Below are 10,891 nucleotides of genomic sequence, written 5' to 3' on the forward strand. Positions count from 1 at the left end.
AAAAGTGAAACTTACATAACAATAGGAAAATTCCTTTTTCCTTACACCAGGTCGTCAGGCTTATAAAAAGGGAGCAGCTCAGAGGCTGCATTTCCAACGAGCTGTTATTATTATTATTGCACTTGTCATCATTTTCATGTTTCCAGCACTTACTCAGTGCTCAGCTATGGCTGTTAATTGGTCAGTAAGTTAAGAGCATTAATGGAACATCCTCTTGAACAGCTGGCACTAAGGAAACATGGAAAATAGACATGGCAATACCTGCTCTTGGAGGTTACTCTCTAAAGTGAGCAATTCAAACACAGAGAATCATTCAGAAATAAGAGACTAGAGATAACAAACAGTACAGGGCTGAAGGTAAATTATAATAATGATAATAAGTATTTTTATAGTGTGCAAGCAAGTAGAACATTTAGGAAGAAGTGTTTTGGGGAGGCCTGGAGCACCATTTTTGGTTTTGTTTTGTTTAGATTAATAACTTTTAAAATTTTTATTTATTTATTAATATTATTTTTTTTTACAATCTAAGATGTTGTTGCAGAGCAGTTGGGGAGGAGGGAGAAAGGGGAAGAGGGAGGGAAAGGAACACAATTTTGGATGGAACCATTTGGAGAAAGTTACCTCTTCCTTTTCACCAACTTTTTCTGGGTGGGCTTCACCAAGATGATATATAAAGATATGAAGAACTATTAGATGGGCTAGGTGTGTGGATGGTGTAAAGTGATTCTGAGGTAAGTAGAGAGGAGAAGTCCATTGCAGAAGGAAGACATCATTGGAGAAATCCATCAGCTTCTATAAGACAAGCTCAGTATTTCTCATTGTGGTCCTCAGAACACCTGCATCTGAACCACCCGAGCAGCTAGTAAGTGCAGAACTCCATGTTCCACCCTGGAGACTGATTCAGTGGGTCAGGACTGGGGCCAGGGACTCTGCACTTTAACCCAGCCCCAGGTGAGTTTGAGAAATCCTAAGTTTGAGAACTCCTGCGAGTCTTTCTCCCAGGCTTTTCCATCCCCATCCATCCCTGTAATAGCTCTCATGTATTCAATCATTGATTCAAATATACTTACTGAGTTGCTGCTTCGTTCCAAGTTTTGTTCTACACACTGGAGACACAAAAGAGAAAAAAGAGACAAATTACTTGCTCTTGTGGTGTTTATGTCCTAGAGGATAAGACAAACAATAAAAAAAAACTGTACAATAAATACACAGGATGGTAATAAGCCCTCTGGAAAAGTGAGCAGGGGCTAAGGACAAATTACTTGCTCTTGTGGTGTTTATGTCCTAGAGGATAAGACAAACAATAAAAAAAAAAACTGTACAATAAATACACAGGATGGTAATAAGCCCTCTGGAAAAGTGAGCAGGGGCTAAAAAGACTGATGGAATTCTGTTGTACATTGAAGGTCAAGGATGTCCTCTCTGATAGGTGGCATTTGAGCAGGAACACAATCTCTGTTGTACATTGAAGGTCAAGGATGTCCTCTCTGATAGGTGGCATTTGAGCAGGAACACAATCCTGCTAAGTCCCCTGAGACCACCAATGGTTTGTCCATGCACTCAATCCTTCCCCAATCCTCCACATTCATTCAATCACCAGTACTTATTGAGTGACTCCTGTGCACCAGGTAAATCTCTCCAACACCAACACTCCCTGCCCAGCCCCCTTAGGGATGCTTAGTTTTTATTCCCTGGACTTCTCAGCAATTCCACAGTTTTCCACAGACCCTCTCACTCCCCACAAGTCCCTGCCACACCCTCATATTTCATGACCCCCCGCTCACCCCCACTCTGCACTTCCAGCCAATTGCTCTGAATCTACAACTTCCCAAACCAACACGGCACTTCAAACATGACACTCTTCATATGACACGCCCTGGCTGAAAGCTTGGCAAGGGCCCAATGATGACTGCATGAAGGGACTACAAGGAGCAGTGAAGTCTGTGACCAACAATAAGTTTCTTCGTGTTTGTGTGAAGTCTTCTCTTGGTTATGCAACATCCTGGCATCAGCAGTTTGAATGAAAATGGTTAAAACATGTATGCTTTGGTGGATAAGAAGGCTGAGTACAGAAGGAAACTAAAAGTTTTGAGCACCTCTAAGTCAGACTGTGTGAATGTGACCTGTCTGTATCATCTCATTTAATCCCTGCAACAATGCTACAAGATTGGTAAGAAGCCTGTCATTATAGATGGACACCTGAGGCTCAGAGAATTTAACCCATGTCTAAAGCTGCATAGCTGGTGATGGGTAGCACTGGGATTCAAACCCACATCTGAGTCTAAAGTTCCTTGTTTTCTTCCACCAAATGAAGTAAGAGTTTATAAAAGCAAAAATTCTGAACAGTGCACCTCAGGTTAACAGAAATTATGACAACTTTGCCAGTGAAGACTCAGAGGAACTTTGAGTACACAGGATTTCGATTCTAGGTAGGTCATGTGTGTCAGCCAGTGGGTTGAGTTTATAACAATCACATCGTAACCTGACCACCCTCTTACTCCACCACAGAATCAACTAGATAGAATCTGGCAAGGCTGATAAATCACCACCTTAGACAGGTATAAGCAAGGGGGGAATATTGACAAAAAGACAGCAAAAAAGAAGCTTGCAAAACAAAAAACAAAACTGAACTAAACCCTAATGCATCTGAATCAGGCTTCTGAAAACTTGCAGATACATGAGAACCAAACTAATTACTGAGAAAGGCAAAGATCTTAGCTCTGTGGAGCTGTCCTCAATTCATTTCCTGTGGCTGAGTTCATAACACGGGTCCAGGTGACTCCCAGGTATAGCCCATTGGTGCTCACCTTGCTCCCTCTAGGAATGTGACTGGTGACAAGAGGACTTATACTGCCTGGTCTCTTCAGACATGCTTCTTTCTCCCTGGAATCCAGGACATTCTGGCTACCTGCAGTGTGCAAAGGCAGCTGGCCCAGCAAGGATGCTGGCGCCAGGTCCCGGGGCCCCTCCCTGGGGAGAACAGATGGCTCTCGGATTGCAGCTGCAGAAAGAGGGAGGAGAATGGGGAACCGGATGGTGTGCTGCAGAGGCAGTGGTTTGGATGTCTACTCAGTGAGTCATGCCCCAGGCAGCTTTTTTACAGGAGTTGCAAATTCCAGTAATAGCAGATCAGGAACATCTCTCAAGGGACACCCGACCAATCGAAGGTGCCTCTTGCTTCATCTTGGCTGTTCTAAGTCAGCATCTGAATAACTTGTCTTCAAAACCAGATCCTGCTGTTCTTCATTGCTTTGGTCCCTGGGCCTTCTGAAACCAGGAGGTTATTCTGCTCTGGAGTTGGAGGAGTTGGATAATATTCATTGTTGGCAGACACCACACCTGGGTCTTACCCCTACTGGTCCAAGTAGGGATGAGAATTTCTAGTCCTGTGTCCTAGGTGGTGAACTGGGTGCCCTAGGTGGTGAACTGGGTATCTACTTTTTGCCCCCTCCAAAAACCACTCTCTGGCCTTCTCCTGCCTGTTCTCGGCCCCCAGGAGGCTGACTGTGGACTCCATCAATGAGCTTCCTTCTCTTTGGCTTCCGGTTGGGTATACCCATGGGGAGTCCCAGCAGGAGATGAGAAGGCAGGAGAGGAGAGTGAGGTCATTCCTCTTTGTGGAGTTGCCATGGGATAATTGCATCCCTTATGGGAACAGCACAGCCCTGTCTGAACAGTCTCTCTCTCTCCAGGTTCTGGTAACCACTTTCTCTCTTGTCCATTCAGGCCCAAGCAGGTAACATCTCTCTCCCTGTTTCTAGCCTGGAAAACTGTACCATCCTTGAGGTTTCCCCAACCCTGTTCAACTCTTTATTAAACCATCTTCCAACGACCCAATGTGGGAAATGCCATCTCCCCATTTCTGGGCACCTGAGTGATGCTAATATAAGTAATTTAGGTAAAATCAAAACTTACCCACCTCTCTTCTCTCCTGTGGCTGCCACCTTAACTTACATGGAATATCAAGAGACGAGCCTTGCTAAGGATCACCTGGAGGTATTGGGCAGAATCCATGTCGTGGCAGTTAGAATAAAACCCAAGCTCCTCGCCTTGGTTTCCGAGGCCTGAGCCTGCTCTCCAAACTCACCTCCCTCTACCTCCCTCTTGTCCGCCTCAGCCCCATGGGCATCTTGCCATTCCTTAAGCACACCAATCTTGTTCACACTTTTAAGCTTTTGCATTTTCTGTTCTTTCCTTTCCTCTGCCTGTGGGGAGGATTCTCATAGGTTTCAAGTTTAATCTTCACTCCTGCAAACTCCCTGAGGCCGACATCCATTCTTTTTTTGTTTTATTTTTTGGCATCGCTGTATCCGGGGAGCTGCAGACTGAAGTGCCCGTGGAACGTGGCAGGTAACATAAACAAGGGAAAGCGCCAAGGCTAATAAAAATCTTTCATCCCTCTTGGTCTGGCTTTTGTTTCCCCTCTTTTGAGAGTGAAGTGGAAGTGGAGAAATATTTCCATGCTATAAACACTCACACACACAGTGCAAAGACAATGGCGGAGACTTGGTGGCAAGTGACAATCATCACTGGTGTTGAGACATAATAGGAACCGGGTGAAGACACATATCACCAATTTGCCATTTTGCAGAAATCTGAGCCATTGTGGCCAGATATTGCCAGGTTTCAAAAGAAGCTGGAAATCTAGATTTTTATGTAGTATCTCCTAACTTTTAAACATTGGCAATTTTTAAAAACCCTGTGCAGGCCACACGAAACATATCTTTGTGCTGGATTTAATGCTGAGGCTGTCGGTACACAATTACTGTTATATATGCAGTGGGCTTAGCATAGTATATGCTCAATAATTACATGTTGTATGAATAAATATTCTTCCCAGTTGACTTCTCGGAGTATACAAGTATCTGACAAACAACACAATTCCCCTGTGCTGGGAATGTAGAAAAAATGGGTTCTGAATAGGACTGTCTCTCCTCTAGCTGGGATCTTTAAGGTATGTCTGCTCCTGGGTTCAAATACGGCCCATCTGAAATTTCATGAAAATTAGATTTCTATATCACTTGGCCTGGAGCTGATGTGGATTAGTACGTCCTGACACAGCCCTGCCTGTTTTTATAGCCAGCATCGATTCTGATGGTCAGCACCATGGCCTACTGGTTATTAAATAATTTTAATATCACCCCCAGCAGGGGCAAATATGGAAACCTATAACTAGTCATGGTCTGTTACCACCAAGAAAGGCTCATGGAGGTGGAAAATGAAGCATGGCATCAAAACAAGACCTAGTTCATTTAGGCGCTGAATTCTATTCCAGGTTTCGTAGAGCGCTGATTCCCTCAACTATCTTATTGGAACCTGGCCATGCATCTCATCTCTGTTTTCCCATCTGGGAGACACACAGGCTCTCACACTTACCTTCCATGCCTAGACAAAGCTATTCCAAAGCTCCTAGAGAACATGGAATGACAGGAATGATTCAGATAAAGGTAATGAGGCGGAACAAGTGTGCGGTGACCCAGTGGGAGGCAGTGGTGGAAACAGGCGATTGTTTGGGGACGAGGCTCTAATCGATTCTCTTACGCCAGTGTATAAAAGCAAGCCCTCCCCAAGCTTCAAAAGCAGCAGGCTTGTGTCTGGCTCTACCTGTTTGCAGGTAGTTCATCATCTGTTCCAATGCTAAATAGATGTTAGCAGCACTTTATTGGATCAGTTCAAGGTGATTTAGATTTGTTCTTGGAACACATTCGTCTTTTATAACACATACATGTGGCTCTGCTTTGTGGACAGATAGAAGTACTCATCTGTATGTGCCAACCAACCAAATTATATCATCCAATGTGATAAACTCATTTAGAGAGAGATTCCCTAGAATAAATTCTAGCGAAGTACTATTCTAAGCAAACGTTCCCTAGAATTTCTGACTCAGGTTTATCTTGATATTTCCTGGAGCAAAGCTTCCCAATTTTTATTTGGGGATAGCCTAAGGCAATGGTTTACAAAGTTATTTTAGTTCTAGCATTTTTCAGTCCCCAAATACAGAATGCCAATCAATATACAAAGCTGATAAAGGGAAAGTCACTTAGAGAGAAGCAACTGGGAAACCTGAGCACGCACTTGTCACGTTGTTCTCCTGGCCCCTCTCTCTTGTTGCCCCTAATGGGGACTATCAGAAACCTCAAAGTTGAAACCCACCTTAAACAGCTGTTCTTACATGTCTCCAAATAGCTTGGAAACTCACAACCCAAACTTCCAAAAACAAAGTTAATTTTACCTAGACAAATTGCATTTTTGGAAATTAATAATTGTGTAATATTTCAAACATTGATAGAAAAACTAGAACAAACATTTATGTACCCACCACTCAAGTTTATCAATCTTAACATTTTGCTTTATTGCTTTTTTTATTTTTAAAGGAATAAAATATCATAAATATTGTTGAGGCCCCTCTATGAGCTCTTTCCAAATTCCATTCTCCTCTCCACTTCTATTCCTCCCCAGAAATAACTGCTACTTTGAATTTGCATTGACTACCCCCATGCAAGATTTTTACTATTATAACATATTAACATATACATTTTCCTCTGGGAAAAAATATATAAAAAAAATATTACACATACCAATCGGCAATTTACTCTTCTGGTTCAACATTATATTTTGGAGATTTATCTGTGTTGATGTGTTCAGCTCTGGCTCATTTACTATTATAACATATTAACATATACATTTTCCTCTGGGAAAAAATATATAAAAAAAATACTACACATACCAATCGGCAATTTACTCTTCTGGTTCAACATTATATTTTGGAGATTTATCTGTGTTGATGTGTTCAGCTCTGGCTCATACACTTTAACATTCCTTTGTATGAATTTATGTGTGTTTTCCTCTTGATGAATGTTTGCTGCCTCCAGTTTTCTACAAAAGGTTGCAATAAACATTCTTGTACATGTATTCCACTCTAAATATTTCTCTGGGGCAAAGTCTTTCAAACTTGCCTGAATGCCACCCACTATCAGAAATGCATTTTACACTGAAACCCAGTGCAACACACACACACACACACATACAAACAAACACAAAATTAGACAAAAGTTTCCCAAAACAATACTCTTACTACACTTTCAGAAACACTCTCATAATTTTTATCATAATTCTTTTTATCAGTTTGACAGTTTCCTTTCATTCCTAGTTTTTAATAATGAATGTGTATTGAATTTTGTCAAATTCTTTTTCTACATACTTAAGGTATTTAAGATGATCGTGGGTTATTTTTAATAATAATTAAAATAATTATTAATTTTGGGCCGGCCCGGTGGCGCACTGCTACAGTGCACCGCTTGGGAGCGCGGCGGCACTCCCGCCGAGGGTTCGGATCCCACATACAGACCGGTTCCCGCTCACTGGCTGAGCGAGGGGCGGGCGCAGCACCGAGGGTTGCGATCCCGTTGCCGGTCCCGGTCCGGTACGGGCGCAACACTGAGGGTTGCGGTTCATTGCCGGACACGAAAAAAGACAAAAAAAAAAAAAAGAAAAAAAATAAGACAAAAAAAAAAAAGAAAAAAAATTATTATTAATTTTAATTATAATAATCGATACTTATATCAATATCTATAATAATTGATTTTCAAACATTGAACCAACCTTGCATTCCTGGGATAAGCCCCACTTGGCCATATGATGTTACAATGAATGTCAAACTGCAGAGTCAGAAGGCATAGTCCTCCACAAGACTGCCCTCACTTCAGATACCAGTTGCAATTTCTGGGGTCCCTAGGGCCACCCTCACTTCCTAACAGCTGGCTACAAATTTTGGGGTGCCAAAAGATTCCCTTAGGTCTGAAAATTTATTAAAATGAACTCAGAAAAACTCAGGAAAGGGCCACCCTCACTTCCTAACAGCTGGCTACAAATTTTGGGGTGCCAAAAGATTCCCTTAGGTGTGAAAATTTATTAAAATGAACTCAGAAAAACTCAGGAAAGTATTATACTTACAATTACAGTTTTGTTATACCAAAGGATACAAATTAGAACTAGCCAAAAGAGACACATAAAGTAAAATCTGGGAATGTTCTAAATATGAAACTTCCATTGTCCTCAGGGGCATATTACTCTCTAGACATCAAAGTGTGACAATATCAGAAGAGTACGGCCAACCAGAAAAGCTCACTTGAGCTTCAGTGTCCAGAGTTTCTATTGAGGCTTCATTATGTAGGTATGATTGATTGAATTATTGGCCAGGTGGTTAAACTCAATCTCCAGCACCCCTCCTCTTCCTGGAGATAAAGTTGATATCATTTGCTCAAAGTCCCAACCTATAATCACATAGTTGGTCATTCTGGTGTGGCCAACCCCTGTCCTGAGTCCTCTCTTAGCATAAACTATCTAGGGGCCCCCATGAGTTACCTCATTAGCATGCACTGTCAGGGGGAGTCTGAGGAGTTCACCACAAACAACAAAGACACTCTTATTATTCAGGAAATTTAGGGTTTAGAGGTTATATCCCACAAACTGGGAACAAAGACAAGCCAAATTCTTCATCATACAGATGTATTATTTTTTCTAATGTTTCTGAATTTGATTTGCTAATCTTTTGTTAAGGATTCTTATGTCTATGCTCATGAGAAATATTCATCCATAGAGTGGTAGGTTTTGACAGATACCTTTTATCAAATTTTTAAAGATTCCTTATATTCCCAGTTTGCTAAGACTTTTAATCATGAATGGATGTTTGGCTTTTGTCAGATGTTTTTTCTGCATCTGTTGAGATGATGGCATGGTTTTTTTTCTTTTAGCTTGCCAATATGATGAATCTATTAAAAGATTTACTGGTGTTGAAATTCTATTAAAAGATTTACTTGTGTTTACTTTCTTCTTGAAAAATGATTTTTAATGTAATTTAAAACTTTATTTTCTTTTAAAAATTTATTTTAATATTATAAATAACATACCAATATTTCTTTTTTAAAAGTTCAAGAACTTCCATATATTTGTAAATGCATAGCATATTCTTGGAAAGATGCATAAGAAATTGATTGCCATGGTTGTCTCAAAGAAAGAAAACCAGGTGGTCAAGGGATATGGGAGGAAACCAGTCCTACTAACTCATTTGTCCTTTCCTGCATTTTTTTTCAGGAGCACTTAAATGCTTTTGAAGATATTAAATTAAATGAAAACATTACAGAAAATGCTAGAATTCTCCTTCTCCACCATTCCTAATCCTGGTTCCTTTTTGGCCTCCCCTGAAGTTACGACTCATAAATTTGCTGTGCTTCCTCTGAGTGATATTCTTTGAATTTACAAACATGAAATAATTTAAGTTTTAATTTCTTTTTTTTTTTTTTTTGGCAGCTGGCCAGTATGGGGATTCGAACCCTTGGTGTTATAAGGCTGTGCTCTAATCAACTGAGATAACTGGTCAGCCCTTTTACGTTTGAATTAGAAGAATGTACTAGTGTATTCTTCTATTTCTTTCTCACTCTGCTTTCATATAAATAGATGTATATACCCACATGTGTGTGCATGTTATGTAGATGAAATTATACCACAAGCATAATTCTGCTTTTTTTGCTCTATTATTTGTTTAGGAGCTTTATCCCTGTTGTTACATATATATCTAGCTCCTTCTTTTTAATAGCTTCACAGTATTATGTAATTTGAAAGCACAACTGTCCCTTTATCTACCCCAGAATTTCTCTAGGGTGGATATAGAGCAGCAAAATTGTTTTTTGGCTCTTAGCATATACAGATTTGTTGTTGTTTTACCAAATACTACCAAATCACTCTCCAAAGTGACCAGACCAGTTTCTTTAATGCATCAGTCAAGCATTTTCTCAAAAGTCTACACATTCTCTGCTGATTTGCTGTGACCTTGAATGAGCAAAGTATGTTTTCTGTCTGGGCCCCCAGTGGCTCCATCTGTAGGAGGAGGGAGTTGGGTGGCCCCCATGAGTGTATGAGATGGTGTAATGATAGGTTGTGTAGTCTCAGAGTGGGTCGGGAGTGACTGCCCTAGAGAAGACAGTGAGAGGAGGAGGATGCAGGTGGCAGCCAAGCAGAAGGCTGGCAATTTAAATGCACTTGGTCCTCATCTTAGCTCCTCCATTAGTGCAGTGATAATTTATCTGGAGCTATCACCCAAAAGCCCCCTCTGGAAGGTCCGGATACCCTTTTCTGGCAGAAATCACCTAGGGTCTCCCAGAGGTTGACATAAGCCCCAGTCATTTCCATTTTTCAAGACCCCCAGCAAATTAAAACAATGAAGAAATGGCAAGCAGGGTTAGCAAAATTGTGTGTATGTTAATATTGTCATTGAAAAATAAATACTCTTAACAAATACAGAACAATATAATTGCACTGGTCAAAGAAAATTACAGGATTAATAGACAATATTAATTCATAATATGCCACAGATGGTGTGGTCCAAGAATGAAACACATATTTACAACTTTATATGAAAAACATCTCTCTTTTTCACCCCTGTCAGGGTGATGCTGTGACTGAATGTATAAGTGCTTTGGAGAAGTCTAAATTTGAGCCACTTTCTGAATGTGAAGCAGGTCAAGTGCCCTCCCACTTCCTCCACCCTACCCAGGCCAGACCACTCTTAGGCTGACAGTGAAGAGAGACATCCTAGTTAATGTTTCTAAGTCTTATGCTTGGGTTGATTACCCACATTTTGAGCAAATCTAGGTGTATTTTATGTTTTTCAATATATATATATATATATATATATAATTTTATTTTAATTTAATTTTTTTTATTGAATCAAAATTGATTATACATATTTTTTGGGTTCAACATTGAGATATGTTGATCAAATCAATAATACTAGCATATATATTTTGTTACAAATCATAATTATTCTTTATGCCCCTTGTCCAATCTCTCCCCATCCCCCTCTTACAGATCTTTTAAACCTCAGACCAAATTT

The sequence above is a fragment of the Galeopterus variegatus genome, unplaced genomic scaffold (genome assembly GCF_000696425.1).
Source record: "Galeopterus variegatus unplaced genomic scaffold, G_variegatus-3.0.2 Scaffold1656, whole genome shotgun sequence".
NCBI classification, from domain to species: Eukaryota; Metazoa; Chordata; class Mammalia; order Dermoptera; family Cynocephalidae; genus Galeopterus; species Galeopterus variegatus.